General features: G+C 34.6%; 1 long non-coding RNA gene across 1 annotated transcript; it reads right to left on the bottom strand.

Moving 5' to 3' along the window:
* Window positions 1-1494: 1494 nt before the first annotated feature.
* LOC147801952 (uncharacterized) lies at window positions 1495-4892 on the bottom strand. Its single transcript, XR_015430316.1, has 2 exons — window positions 4692-4892; window positions 1495-4011 (listed from the first exon to the last, which is right to left on the bottom strand). It is a non-coding gene; the product is annotated as an uncharacterized LOC147801952 (long non-coding RNA).
* Window positions 4893-10161: the final 5269 nt, after the last annotated feature.

Here is a 10161-nt window from a genome sequence, read left to right as displayed (position 1 = left end):
TTTAAAGAGCTACAAAATTAAAAATATTTTTAAAAAAAGTATAAATCAACCCATTAATTTTTAATTTTTGAAGTAACCATTGCCAACAATAGCTGAAATAAAATGCTTTTTATATTTGATTTGTAACACATTGTGCCTAACCTTCCCACAAAACGTATACCTTCTATGCATAGATTGTAGCAAGATACGAATACTTTATTCTTATTATTTTATGTAAGAACATTTAATTGATCAAATACATTTTAGAAATGGATAAAAAAAATAGATAAATTTAAAAAAAAAAGCAGTTTTGAAGTTTTAAGTAAAAGCAAAAGAGCATAAAATTATCTTTCATTGAAGTAACTCTTATTAACAAGTTTTAAAAAAGTACTTGTTTTGAAAAATAACAAAGTTTTTTAAAAAAGAATTGAAAAAAATCTAACTATTAATAATTATAGCAGTCAAATTAAACATTTACCAACAATCAGTTAGCAATTAAATTTCAAAATTAAGAGTAAAAATTATAAATATTTCATTATATGACTAGTTTTGTTTTTTAAAAAAATATTTTGTTTCAGAAAACTAATGGCTGATTCAAGAGCTTTAAAAATTTTAAAACAATCTAACGAGGTTTTGAAAATTTTATATCTGAAGTGCTTTTTTTTCAAGCATGGCGAGCATTTTTTTCTCTTTTTTCATTTATATCAAATATATAAGTCATAAAAAGGTGTGCATCAAAAAAGGGAAGCAAACATTTATAAATAAAGCTGCAAAACAAGGCTTAGTTTTAGCATCTAAGTGTTTCGCTAATTTTTTGAACATTTACCGTAGACACATCGATAACTGAAAAAATTCGAAAGCACATTAGAAGAACTATTAATACTTGATTAATCTATAGCTCTTTCAATGCTTCCTGTTCATCACAAGTTGAAATTAAAAACCTTTACACTTAAAAACTAATAATAAACTTTAGTATGCTTCAAATACAGTGATCTAAACTATATGCTTTTTTTTAAATTGATAATTTGGCAGTGATTAAAAATGTTCCACCATTCTCAATCTGTAAATAGAAACTAAATGCAAATCCTGGTTCCATAGAAGGTTTGGATTAGATTCCTTATCCTGATCTATACGGATTAAAGGGCAGTTATCGAATTCCCTCTTGAGTATATGGATCATTATTTTAAAGGTAGGTGATTCTCACTCAAATAGCGATAGGTTTCTTGAAAAGAATCTTCATCGAAGGCACGTGTAAAAAATAATTAGAAAAAATTAGAACTTAGAATTAGAAAGAGTCAGTTATTTGACTCGTAAATGCCTTCATAGCCTTAATAGAAATCAAAATTAAAACAAGATGGTCGTCTAAATGTGGTAGAATAAGAAGTCGTTTTACTAAAAGTGTTAAACATCAATTAAAGAAGAAAATTTAAAAAAAAATAATATACGATACCTAATAACTTATAATAAATATTAAATTACTCAAGGTGGCTATCACGAATTTTTTTTTGAGCAGAACCTAATAAAAATGTTCTATAACAATTAACTGCACTTAAGTTGCAAAAATAATTTTCTTTTAATCAAGGAGTCTGATAAACACGAAGAAAAAACATTTTCTGCCTATCTCTCGTATGGATTACGTCGCAGAAAAGTAGAAGAAATTTTTGCAAAGACAGAAAAAGAAATTAAAATAGAAAACTCAACATTAGAAGCGTTTATAAAAGTAGATCTTTTTAATCTGATTAGAGGTCGAGATAAACACAATACCAAAAAGATGCTAAATTTTAAAAAAAATAAGTTTCCATTTTTACTAATGGCTAAACATAAAAGCAATTATTATGTTCTTTAATCAACTCGTTTCCATTTGTAATTGTTGATTCCAGCTGTATATATTAGGTTCTATGACAGAAAAATAAGTTTAATTAAGATGTTTCTATAACCAAATTTCAGATTTTTGTCAAGTACAAAAACACTTCGCACAAACTAATTTTCAGAAGAAACAAAAGGAAATCGGGACATTTTTAGTAAATTGGTGTTTTAGGTGAAAAGCTAAAATGGAAATACAATATATTCAATCAATTGAACTGCAAAAAGTATTTAATTAAATATTCATTTACTCTTAGAATATCTGGCATTCATGTAAGAGGATATCGTGATAAAGATTGCCATTCATTTAAGAACAATCATTTAAGCATAAATTTGAGTATCGTCACAAAAAAAAAAAAAAGGTTTCAGCTAAACAAAAGCTTCAAAATTATTTTTTAAAAATTAGCAATTTGGAATTAGATTCCAAAGATACAAGTTAAGAAAGTCTGCGAAAAATTCTTATTAATTTCCTGTGAATAGAACGAAGTTTTCATTTCAAAACGAAAGATTTTGCTTCACTCTGCTTTTAGAAATACTCTGATTTCATAATTTCTGGCCTCCAGTAATTGGAACGATAAGTGAAACGATAGGTTTTTGCTTCGGCCTGTTTTAAAAAGAATTTTATTGATTTCATAGTAAATATTTAAAATAACAGGTTCAACTTTTAAGAAACGTCCTCTTAATATCATCTTATACTGCTTGATAGTAGTTCAATATTAAGTTGATTATCTAAATAGAAACATTTCACGAATCGTCATTTGGTTCAATAATTTTGAAGATTCCGATAATAGGTTCAAATTTATTAGTTTAAAGAGGTTAAAAAATTGAAAATAAATTGTTTGATTCGAAGTACTTAAATTAGTTCGTCATTTAAAATTTAATTCACAAAAGTATAACCTTGTACTTAAGGTTTTCATTATTTCCGAACTTAGAAGAATATATCTCACTCATTTTACAAGGAAGTATTGGGAAAAAAGTATGAAACACTAATGCAAAGATTTTTTTTAATGCATAATATTAATTTTTTCAGTTGAAAGAGTTCAAAGCAATTAATATGTTTCAAAATTAGCCTATAAGAGGGCAAAAAAATTTTACAAAATTTTTTGACAGTAAAAATATAAAACTAGATAAAACATTATGGACACAGTTTGCTTTTATTTATTTTTTTCATTTTTTGTATTTCTTTTTTTAATATTTCTTTTTTTATATTTCTCTTTTTTTATATTTTTTTCTTTTTTATATTTTTTCTTTTTCATATTTTTTCTTTTTTATATATTTCCTTTTTTTATATTTCTTTTTTTTATATTTCTTTTTTTTATATTTCTTTTTTTTATATTTCTTTTTTTATATTTTCTTTTTCTTTATATTTTCTTTTTTCATATTTTTTATATTTTTAAAATTTTTTTTCATTCTTTTTTATATTTTTTTTTAGAAATTTATTAATCATTTATTAATAAATTTCTAAAAATAACAGTAAATATGACGAATATAACAGTACATGACTAGTTTTCTAATTGACAATCAGAAAAATAATTTGCTTGAAAAATTCATTGTTTTCTGACTGAAAAGCTTTAGAGATTATAATAAACGCTTCAACGGCTTTCGTGCAAATTGCATTTTTGTAGTACATTTTATAAGCATTGCGTGGATTTTTTTATATTCAATAATTCTTTGTCCTTAAAATCATAAAAAAGGTATGCATCAAAAGTGGAAATGATAATTTAATAAAGAAAACTGAGCCAAAAATATTTTTTTTTGGTCATAAGAACTTTTCACTCATTTTTGTATATTTACCAATAGACATAACTGAAGGAATTTGAAAATAATTTAGATATACGATTCAAGTTTAAAATCATATTTAAATATTTCGAAACTTATATTTCTTTTTCATCACAAATTGAAATTATAAACAACTTTTCAAATTTAATTTTTAATAACTAAAATCTCACTTAAATATGCTTAAAATTCATCTTTTTAATTAATAAATTTGGCAGCGATAAAAGAAAATACTGTAAAATATCACAATCCGTTAATACAATCTAAATGCAAATCCTGGGTTCCATAGTAATATTTTGATTAGATTTACATTATTAGCAACTCACTGTGGTTGGTGGAAGTCGGATTCGTATTGACCAGCCATGCCATAGCTGGGATACGAACCCGGCTCACCTCATTGGGAGGCGAACGCTCTATCCCCTGAGCCATCGCGGCGCAAGATTTACAGTAATTCCCTGTGGTCGGTCCAAGCCGGATGCGGATTCGTATCTACCAGCCATGTCATCGCTGGAATACGAACCCGGCTCACCTCATTGGGAGGCGAACGCTCTATCCCCTGAGCCATCGCATCGCAAGATTTGCAGTAATTCCCTGTGGTCGACCCAAGCCGGATGCGGATTCGTATCTACCAGCCAAGTCATCGCTGGAATACGAAACCGGCTCACCTCATTAGGAGGCGAACGCTCTATCCCCTGAGCCATCGCGGCGCAAGATTTGCAGTAATTCCCTGTGGTCGACCCAAGCCGGATGCGGATTCGTATCTACCAGCCATGTCATCGCTGGAATACGAACCCGGCTCACCTCATTGGGAGGCGAACGCTCTATCCCCTGAGCCATCGCGGCGCAAGATTTACAGTAATTCCCTGTGGTCGGTCCAAGCCGGATGCGGATTCGTATCTACCAGCCATGTCATCGCTGGAATACGAACCCGGCTCACCTCATTGGGAGGCGAACGCTCTATCCCCTGAGCCATCGCGGCGCAAGATTTACAGTAATTCCCTGTGGTCGGTCCAAGCCGGATGCGGATTCGTATCTACCAGCTATGTCATCGCTGGAATACGAACCCGGCTCACCGCATTGGAAGGCGAACGCTCTATCCCCTTAGCCATAGCGGCGCAAGATTTACAGTAATTCCCTGCGGTCGGTCCAAGCCGGATGCGGATTCGTATCTACCAGCCATGTCATCGCTGGGATACGAACCCGGCTCACCTCTTTGGGAGGCGAACGCTCTCTCCCCTGAGCCATCGCGGCGCAAGATTTGCAGTAATTCCCTGTGGTCGGTCCAAGCCGGATGCGGATTCGTATCTACCAGCCAAGTCATCGCTGGAATACGAACCCGGCTCACCTCATTGGGAGGCGAACGCTCTATCCCCTGAGCCATCGCGGCGCAAGATTTGCAGTAATTCCCTGTGGTCGGTCCAAGCCGGATGCGGATTCGTATCTACCAGCCATGTCATCGCTGGAATACGAACCCGGCTCACCTCATTGGGAGGCGAACGCTCTATCCCCTGAGCCATCGCGGCGCAAGATTTACAGTAATTCCCTGTGGTCGGTCCAAGCCGGATGCGGATTCGTATCTACCAGCTATGTCATCGCTGGAATACGAACCCGGCTCACCTCATTGGGAGGCGAACGCTCTATCCCCTGAGCCATCGCGGCGCAAGATTTACAGTAATTCCCTGTGGTCGGTCCAAGCCGGATGCGGATTCGTATCTACCAGCCATGTCATCGCTGGAATACGAACCCGGCTCACCTCATTGGGAGGCGAACGCTCTATCCCCTGAGCCATCGCGGCGCAAGATTTGCAGTAATTCCCTGTGGTCGGTCCAAGCCGGATGCGGATTCGTATCTACCAGCCATGTCATCGCTGGAATACGAACCCGGCTCACCTCATTGGGAGGCGAACGCTCTATCCCCTGAGCCATCGCGGCGCAAGATTTACAGTAATTCCCTGTGGTCGGTCCAAGCCGGATGCGGATTCGTATCTACCAGCCATGTCATCGCTGGAATACGAACCCGGCTCACCTCATTGGGAGGCGAACGCTCTATCCCCTGAGCCATCGCATCGCAAGATTTGCAGTAATTCCCTGTGGTCGACCCAAGCCGGATGCGGATTCGTATCTACCAGCCAAGTCATCGCTGGAATACGAACCCGGCTCACCTCATTGGGAGGCGAACGCTCTATCCCCTGAGCCATCGCGGCGCAAGATTTGCAGTAATTCCCTGTGGTCGACCCAAGCTGGATGCGGATTCGTATCTACCAGCCATGCCATCGCTGGAATACGAACCCGGCTCACCTCATTGGGAGGCGAACGCTCTATCCCCTGAGCCATCGCGGCGCAAGATTTACAGTAATTCCCTGTGGTCGGTCCAAGCCGGATGCGGATTCGTATCTACCAGCCATGTCATCGCTGGAATACGAACCCGGCTCACCTCATTGGGAGGCGAACGCTCTATCCCCTGAGCCATCGCGGCGCAAGATTTACAGTAATTCCCTGTGGTCGGTCCAAGCCGGATGCGGATTTGTATCTACCAGCTATGTCATCGCTTGAATACGAACCCGGCTCACCGCATTGGAAGGCGAACGCTCTATCCCCTTAGCCATAGCGGCGCAAGATTTACAGTAATTCCCTGCGGTCGGTCCAAGCCGGATGCGGATTCGTATCTACCAGCCATGTCATCGCTGGGATACGAACCCGGCTCACCTCTTTGGGAGGCGAACGCTCTATCCCCTGAGCCATCGCGGCGCAAGATTTGCAGTAATTCCCTGTGGTCGGTCCAAGCCGGATGCGGATTCGTATCTACCAGCCAAGTCATCGCTGGAATACGAACCCGGCTCACCTCATTGGGAGGCGAACGCTCTATCCCCTGAGCCATCGCGGCGCAAGATTTGCAGTAATTCCCTGTGGTCGGTCCAAGCCGGATGCGGATTCGTATCTACCAGCCATGTCATCGCTGGAATACGAACCCGGCTCACCTCATTGGGAGGCGAACGCTCTATCCCCTGAGCCATCGCGGCGCAAGATTTACAGTAATTCCCTGTGGTCGGTTCAAGCCGGATGCGGATTCGTATCTACCAGCCATGTTATCGCTGGGATACGAACCCGGCTCACCTCTTTGGGAGGCGAACGCTCTATCCCCTGAGTCATCGCGGCGCAAGATTTACAGTAATTCCCAGTGGTCGGTCCAAGCCGGATGCGGATTCGTATCTACCAGTCATGTCATCGCTGGGATACGAACCCGGCTCACCTCGTTGGGAGGCGAACGCTCTATCCCCTGAGCCATCGCGGCGCAAGATTTACAGTAATTCCCTGTGGTCGGTCCAAGCCGGATGCGGATTCGTATCTACCAGCCAAGTCATCGCTGGAATACGAACCCGGCTCACCTCATTGGGAGGCGAACGCTCTATCCCCTGAGCCATCGCGGCGCAAGATTTACAGTAATTCCCTGTGGTCGGTCCAAGCCGGATGCGGATTCGTATCTACCAGCCATGTCATCGCTGGAATACGAACCCGGCTCACCTCATTGGGAGGCGAACGCTCTATCCCCTGAGCCATCGCGGCGCAAGATTTGCAGTATTTCCTGTGGTCGGTCCAAGCCGGATGCGGATTCGTATCTACCAGCCATGTCATCGCTGGAATACGAACCCGGTTCACCTCATTGGAAGGCGAACGCTCTATCCCCTTGGCCATCGCGGCTCAAGATTTATATTTATCGCCACTCACTGGACGTTCGGATTGTAGATTTTTCTTTTAATCACAGTTGCGGCTGATATACAAAAAGCGACAAAACATTTTCTGCCATAGACATAAATAAAATTGCTTTGCATTGGTGAAAAATTTACTTCTTTGCGATGACAGAAATTTTAGTATTAGTTAGATGACATTGTGATGCGGATTTTAATAAAGCAAAGTTGTCGAGAGAACTTTTAATTTGATTAAATTTACTACAATATTCACTACAAATACAATTTTAAAAAAATTCTTCTAAAAACGATTAAAAACTTTAGGACGGTACGCAAATAGATTTGAACAAAAAAACAACAACAATTGTTTCATTTAATCTTAGCATTGTCTTCCTTCTTAACAGCTTGTTAATTTTTACATTTCTGCCATAGACATAAATAAAATTGCTTTGCATTGGTGAAAAATTTACTTCTTTGCGAAGACAGAAATTTTAAATATTAGTTAGATGACATTGTGATGCGGATTTTAATAAAGCAAAGTTGTCGATGGAACTTTTAATTTGATTAAAGCACACTACAAATACAATTAAAAAAAATTCTTCTAAAAACGATTAAAAACTTTAGGACGGTACGCAAATAGACTTGAGCAAAAAAAACGACAACTATTGTTTCATTTAATCTTAGCATTGTCTTCCTTCTTAACAGCTTGTTAATTTTTACATTTTAATTTTGCAGGCGGAAAAATAAAAAAATGTAATTCAAATGATTTTATGCTTTTCCAGAAATTATAAAAATTTTGCACTCATTAAAATCGAAACAAAAATGTAAAAATCTTTAGTAAATGGTTGCTTTAGTTGAAATAATTCAATGTGGTTTAATTGAACTGGAAAGAATAATTATTTTTTTACTCTGAAAACATCTGGTACTAGTGTAAGATTATCTCATGATAAAGGTTGGCATTCAATGACCTACATTCATTTTGGCTTGAGTATCACCCACCACCCCACCCCCACCTCCAAAATAAAAACAGCTTTGGTTAACCATATTGAAATATAATTGAAGTTCAGTTCAACAAACTGAAGCTTAGTAAATATTTAATAGAATTTACACTTAAATGGATTTGAGAATTCCAGTTAATATCAGCACATAAAATTTTTTGAATGGCTTCCAGTAAGTGAAGTGAAACGAGAGATATTGTGCTTCACCCCATTTTTAAAAGAATTTTATATTTCATAGTAAATATTTTTTAAAAAAAATAACAGGTTCAACTTTGTACAAACATCCTTTCAATATCATTTTATGATACTGCCGATTATAGTAAAATTTTGAGTCGATGATCTTAATAGAAACATTTCCCAAATCATCCATTTGATTTAATATTTTTGATGATTATTAATTGATTCGAATCTATTAGTTTAAAGATATTCAAAAATTGAAAAAGAAATTTTGTTTGGTTCGAATTACTTAAATTCGTTCTTGGAAACTCTACTCTTCAAAATTTAATTCATAAAAAAAATAACTCTTACTGAGGGTTTTCAACATTTCTGAAATTAAAACATATTTTACCCAATTCATGAAGCACTGATGCAAAGATTAATTTTTTTTTAATTAAACAAAATGATTTAGTTAAAAAAGTCTTAGAAAAGTTAATATATTTAACAAATAGCTAATAATTAAATAAAATATTCAAAGCCATAAAAAAAAGAAAACACTGTTAAACTCTTGAAGTAATGTATGAAATTACTGTAAATATAGAAACATTCTTATTGTTTATAGATAAATAAAATGAAAACAATTTTTCAATAAATAGAAAATTAAAAACAAAAATGCATGCTTAGTTTTAAATTTTTAGCTTTTTAGTTGAATACTACAAAAAATGCATGGTATACAAATTGAAATATAAATACAAAAGTAATATACAAAGTACTATTACCACAGTTTGCTTTATTTTTTCAATTTTTTTTTTTTTTTTTTTTTTCAATTTTTTTTTTCATTTTTTTTCTTTTCTTTTCTTTTTTTTTCATTTTTTTTTTATTCTTTTTTTTTTCAAATTTTTTTTTAATTCTTTTTTTTTCCATTTTTTTCCCCTTATAATTTCTTTCTCTTATATACTTTTTTAATATTTTTTTTTTTTACATTTTTTTCTTTTATGTTTTTTTTCTTTTATGTTTTTTTTCTTTTATATATTTTTCATTTTAAAGCAAACTATTAAATTGTTTACATAATACATAGCTACAATAGATTACAATCTAGAGAAAATTCAAACCAAAAAGGATTTGCAAGTTTTTCATGGAGGTTTAAATTAGTTAAACATATTTTATCTATAGATAATACTGAATTTAATTTGTAATAATTGGGTAATATATCTTTTTTATTAAATTTGAATGCATTTCAACTAAAATGCTTTTTTAAACTTAGAAAGAAATATTCTTAATAATAGCAAGCAAAAATAAATCCATTTAATAAATAATGTAATGAAACTACCGAAAATAATTTGAAAGCGATTGCTTGCTCTAATAATAAAGTTTTCCAAATTAAAAGAAAACCATTCAGCTCGTTTTCTTTATTACACATTTAAAGAATTTTTTTTTTAAAAAATGTAAATTTATCTGTAATAATAATATAATAGTAATATATAATAATAATATAAATATAAATATTTATTTGAAATAACCAAAAGAATGTTTAAGATAGGGTATGATGTAAATAATGGAAAAAGATGTGTGAAATATGAAACATTTGCTTATGATAAAATTATATGAAAGATAATATGAATTAACTACAAATAAGTGTTTTATATAAGTTAAAAAACTATCAAAATACGAAAGAAAACCCATTCAGTCCAAAATAATTTAAAA

This window comes from Parasteatoda tepidariorum, chromosome 11, assembly GCF_982258835.1.
Source record: "Parasteatoda tepidariorum strain Cologne lab strain chromosome 11, Ptep-v5.0, whole genome shotgun sequence".
NCBI classification, from domain to species: domain Eukaryota; kingdom Metazoa; phylum Arthropoda; class Arachnida; order Araneae; family Theridiidae; genus Parasteatoda; species Parasteatoda tepidariorum.
This window is presented reverse-complemented; position numbering and strand designations above follow the sequence as displayed.